This window comes from Periplaneta americana, chromosome 15, assembly GCF_040183065.1.
Source record: "Periplaneta americana isolate PAMFEO1 chromosome 15, P.americana_PAMFEO1_priV1, whole genome shotgun sequence".
NCBI lineage: Eukaryota > Metazoa > Arthropoda > Insecta > Blattodea > Blattidae > Periplaneta > Periplaneta americana.
In genome coordinates this window covers 71,247,829-71,253,878 of record NC_091131.1, presented here as the reverse complement: position 1 = coordinate 71,253,878, position 6,050 = coordinate 71,247,829, and positions in this window count along the sequence as shown.

Here is a 6,050-nt window from a genome sequence, read left to right as displayed (position 1 = left end):
TATTAAAAATCATGATTTAATTTCAAATTTTCAAAGCTATCCTACATATTCAAAACTGCATGTCCTTAGCCTACAAAAACCCACGAATAATCGTGATACTACTTCGATCATATTTTATCATCCTATTGAAAATTGCATTTGATCTTTCTGGAACTATAAAAAAATACAAGGAATTCAAGCCCGATATAAAACATATTTCGTGTACGGTACTTATCATACTAATGATTTATTCTTTTTATTCTTGCACCTCATTCTCAAAGTTCTCGTTTATGTTCATAAACATTCAATTTACTCGTATCTACAACATATTGTGCATACTGCAGATTCCCCCATCCATCTCTTAAGGTGAACCCTCAGTATTAAGACAAATTTACGCTATTATTTATTGTAAATTAAATTTTATTTTTTATTTTATTGGGTTATTTTACGACGCTGTATCAACATCTAGATTATTTAGCGTCTGAGTGAAATGAAGGTGATAATGCCGGTGAAATGAGTCCGAGGTCCAGCACCGAAAGTTACCCAGCATTTGCTCGTATTGGGTTGAGGGAAAACCCCGAAAAAACCTCAACCAGGTAACTTGCCCCGATCGGGATTCGAACCCGGGCCACCTGGTTTCGCGGCCAGACGCGCTGACCATTACTCCACAGGTGTGGACAATTAAATTAAATTATGAGGAAAGAAAATGCTGAATGAAATTAAATTATACTAGATTATACAAAATAATATAGATATAATTTTGACACGCACAGAAAACCAACAAACGGGAGAACGTAATCAACTGTAGCATATGACATAATATAGGCCTACAGCATGTTGTGCCGCATGGAACGCCGCTGCCATCTAACGGTAAAACTTCGCATAAGATAATTCTATTCATAGACGTAATATGTCTTGCACATATTTGTCAAAGGCTTGGAGAAGAGGTGAGAGCGCAATTTTCTGACGTTAGCAAACTAATAGTTAATGTTAAGAAGGGTATTTGTTAAGGCACAGTTTCGTATTTATGAAATCAAAAAAGTGTGCCGGAATAGCTATTCCTCCATCTCCAATTATTACAATGGTGAACGTGGTTGAACGCATGCAATATTATTATTGTGACAATTTCCATTCAGTAAAGAATGTCATTCAGTCATTGGATTCGAGTGATGCCGGAGCAATCAAAATATCCCGAGAACTATTTAATGCAGCTATTGAATATATATATATATATATATATATATATATATATATATATATAATAGCAAAATAGTATTTCGTATTTATTAATTAATCATTCAAAAGTACACAAACTTAATTATTAAGACTGACATACGTACAAATAGTGATTATACACACTAAATATACAATTTAATAACGAATTTTCTATCATATAACTATTCAATTTATGTTGGTTTAATTTATACTTAGCCCACTTCAGGCTTTAGTGCAAGTTTCCACCCTATCGCATTTATTTTAAACATTCAAACTTCCTTACTTGCTAACTTCGAAATTATCTTTTTAACTCTACAATAAACAAGTGTATATAAACATCGTCCCTGCTGCTATATTCATCCAATTATCTTTTACAACAGACTTAAATTTTAGGTCCTCGTTTACATAATACTTAACTATTTCATATAATAAATATCGCAATCTGTAAGCATAATATGATGCCATTTTACATCAGTCTTGCAGTAAATTTATCATTTTAGGAACATCACACATTCTAACTATAAAAAATACGATACCCACACTATGTATTACGTTTTCAATGTTTAATAGCTTTTATTAACTGAAATATTTCTCTGAAAATTGAATTTAAGCAATACCAAAATTAAATAAATGAAACTTCCAAAATAAAATTATTTTCCAAGCTTATAGGTGTACATGTTATAGGGGTTTTCATCTGTTATAAAAATAGTTTCCACATATTCATAGCCGGAATATCATATTACTCTTAACCTCCAAAACTACCAATTTTTGGATGTTCGATAGACCTGCACTTTGGATTTGTGCTGCTTTAAATCAGATGGGGTACAAGTAAATTACAACAGGGTAGAACATATAGTACATGATGAGTATTCACGTCTTCCGTCATGGCTAAATAACATTTGGTCCAATCACTACTTAATGATACCATTTTGACATCACTTTGTAGCTTACCTTCTTCTATCTTTTCCAGAACAGCCTCCTTGCACTCTCTTATGGTCACTATTTTACTACACTGAATATATAAAGACATTTCGCAACCCCTAGTTAGTATGGCAAAGTATTTACATCCGGTACCAGTACAGCATGCACTCGTCCAAGGACTCCAGAGAAGGGCGCTACGGTATGCTTGTCTCTCTCCACCCTATCAGTCAGCAGCCAGCAGCCTGTCTCCGCTTACCCCCACCAAGAAACTTACAACATCTGAGATCGAATATGAATGAATACTAAACTGTATGCAATATTTCTTATTAACTGGTGTGGTAGCGAACAAAGAAGAAATAGCAGACTCATTATATTTACCAATTTGGTTCGTTAACTATGGAATTATACACATATGAACGGAAAAATAATTGATACCTAAATAACATTATATTATTATCCCTCATATGGAAATCATAGTTACAACATTTAGATATTATGACTAAGGCAAGGGATTTTATGTCCCAAAAATGTTGAAAATGTTTATGCATTTATGCGCTATAAATCCGAAAATATGTGCTAAAACATTAATAATTATGAGGAAAATAATTCAACAATGTCAGTTTGCATATTACGTTAGCTTTATATCTGAGCGTTTCAATGCGTTACAAAGACGATTCTCTAGTTTTCTGTAGTGTATGATTGATTATTATCACGAAATAAAGTCTCATAGCGCGAAAATGTTCATTCCACATCACAAGTTGTAAGTTTCGCATACTTGAATGAAGTAAAATATTTCGCATTCAGATTTTCACGAAGTAACGTACAGTCTTCACCAACCATAGCACTGGCAATTTCAGATATAGTATTTCCATTAAACAGAGTTGTGGCACAGTCTAGTATATACAGTCGCAAAGCTTGAGTTGAGGGTACTAGGAACAATAGACTGTGCCGGCACTATTTCGTATTGTCTGTAATGAGGCGATAGTAGCGATCCTAGTGGTTAGCAACTATCTATGGATGCAAATTTAATACATATTGAGCTTCGCGACTGTATATACTAGCCTAGACTGTGGTTGTGACTTTTTGTTTCAGTTTATCTACCTTTCTACCAGGCAGACCAACTATTTTGGTGATAAGGGTTTTCATCTCTCGACCCGCGTCAGCGAGAGTGAATGCGCTCTTCCCAGAGTGTTTATAGAATCAATGAGGAAGGCGAAATTGGAAATTAATTTGAAGAGCCTTTTAGACGAAAAGTACAGCAAGAGAGAATCAATTTTTAAAAATAAATTATAATTTAAATACCGTACATTTTCATTTTAAAGTGCGATTTAATATTACAAATAAACTCCGAAATATTTTCATGTTATATATTTTTGTAAAAATACATGGTTTTATGTTCCAACGCCCTAAATATGCATTTCTACGCGAAATAGAACTTCGGAATTAGGTCCATAGACACGTGAAATTTGTTATGCATGGGGAAAAATTGAGACGGTGTCGGGTAAAGTTTCTGGGTAGCTCAGTCGGTAGAGCGCTGATGCGTTCAGCCAGAGGTTTCGGGATCGATACCCGGCCCCCGGAATAATTTTTTTCTTGAAATTATTCAAGTCTGCTTAACAAGGAGCTTTACCTGAAAGCTAGATTTGCATGAAGTTTCAGCTATGTTCAATATAGCAAAAATGAAATTCAAAAACATTAAAATCTGGGCTCACATTATTACAGTAGCCTGGATACACCGACACAAACATGAGAAGCGAGTATATAGATTACCTGGCTAAAATACTGTAGCAGCAATGTCGGGAAAATTATTATATACAATATATTCCTCATGCACACTACCTATACATCGGAACTCAAATCTAAATTAGAAATTACAACCAAACCTTACTTACGGCTTTTAAGGAACCCGAAGGTTCATTGCCGACTTTACATAAGCCCGCCATCGGTCCCTATCCTGTACAAGATTAATCCATTCTCTATCATCATATTCCACCTCCCTCAAATCCATTTTAATATTTTCCTCTCATCTACTTCTCGGCCTTCCCAAAGGTCTTTTTCCCTCCGGCCCCCCAACTAACAACCAAACCTAGTGACAAAAAATAATATTAATTTACATTTTTGTACAGTGTTATATACTACTCAGAACAAATGGCTGCACACTCCTTGGTCCAGTAAATATTATGTAAAAAGAAATGAATAGTTTCAATTGATGTATTGATGTAATCATACTTTAAATCCAGAAAAACTATAGGCTTATGCACTTAAATCAACGGTCGGAAAATGTAGTATATTTAGTACTTTCAGAACGCGAATTATCAACCCCGACCATCTAGTTCCTCTGCACAGACAGGTTTAGCTTACGAAGTGAATGGGCTAGGTAGGTTTGCTGCGATCGCTATAGAACGGCTGAAGTTATAAAATACCGACCACTGCCTTAAATTATTATTCGTGCGAAAATAGGAAACCATGAATGAAATAACAGAAATAGGGACAGTGTTTGATACCTTTTCATATACTTGCAAGGAAGCGCATGCTGTATACTCTACATCAGGCATGTCAATTGATGCCCACAGGAGCAAGCGCGCGCTTTAGAGCCCATGAGAGCCTGAGCGCTTTACAGCGGAAAGGAAAGAGACAGACGAAAGAGGTGGTATGCCGCTTGGTCGAGCTATATTCAAGGATGGCCAGCACTGATTCAATAGATAAAGGGAAGAGAACTTATTAAAACTGTATCCATTTTAATTTTTAGATTTGCCTGAGAAGTATAAGTGCATTATAAGAATGTAAGTTTTAATTTTAATGCTCATTTTTCACAAGTTTGATTTTTTTATTCAAAAGAAATATTTTCTCAACTTTTCGTATAAAAAAGTGAAATTTTCAGGTATAGGCCTATTTATTTAGTATCCTTACAGGATGTTTTCGTAAATCTAATATACCGTATATACGTATTACTGAAGATAGTGTATTGAAAATTTTGAAAATATTCGCATGGAAATTGTTTGTAAGGAAATGAATTAACAAAGCAACTACTGCTATATCATAAGCAAAAGATACGTGCCCATGTGTTGTAAAAATGTCAGCTCTATAGCTTCAGCAGATTTCGAGAAAATAATTTAATGTTCTGATGATAGGAAGTTGCTCACAAATATCACCTTAAAAGTATAATGCGATAAGACTTTTGTTATGTAATATTAGTTACACTTAAAACAGATACAGTACCTAGGTAACTTTGCTTTGTACTGTAATATTGTTTTCATTAGTTTATTGATTACTTTTGTAAGGCTAAAGATACCATCAATATAAATTCCAACTTATCATGTCATACTCAATCTCATTCTTTGGAATATCACTTTCTCTATGAATGATATGTTTCATCCACTTAATACAGTATAATATTATACTACTATGGAATTTAAGTGAATATTCCTTCTTAACTCTCTATTATGTTATAAAGATTTAAAACACAAGTGCAATATTAAGAAATCAATGTTAGTACTTTTGTTTTACAGACAATATAGATAATATTAAACAGAAAGGAGCCATATAAAAATAACGACATAAAATTTCATGTTCCGTTTCAAGTTTGTGCACCACTGTTTTCTTAATCAAACAGGCTGCTTATTCACATACACAACCCTTCCTCTTTCCATACTTAGCGCTTGCTGCTCGCGCACGACGTCAAGGTCAGAAAAATGCGCTTGCTTTGACATCACTGATATAACTTCAGGAGAAATTTACATACCAGATGTTCCATACTTTAGGCCTATTAAGTTATCAGTCTGGTGGCCAGATATCTTCGCGGTCCTACGATGCGTATTTCAGATTGCAGATGTTCTTGCAGGACAAAGTTCCGTTCAATCACAGCAAAATATATTAAAACACATGTTAATATGTTTATAAATAAATATAATGTTTATTACGTTATAACAAAGGGA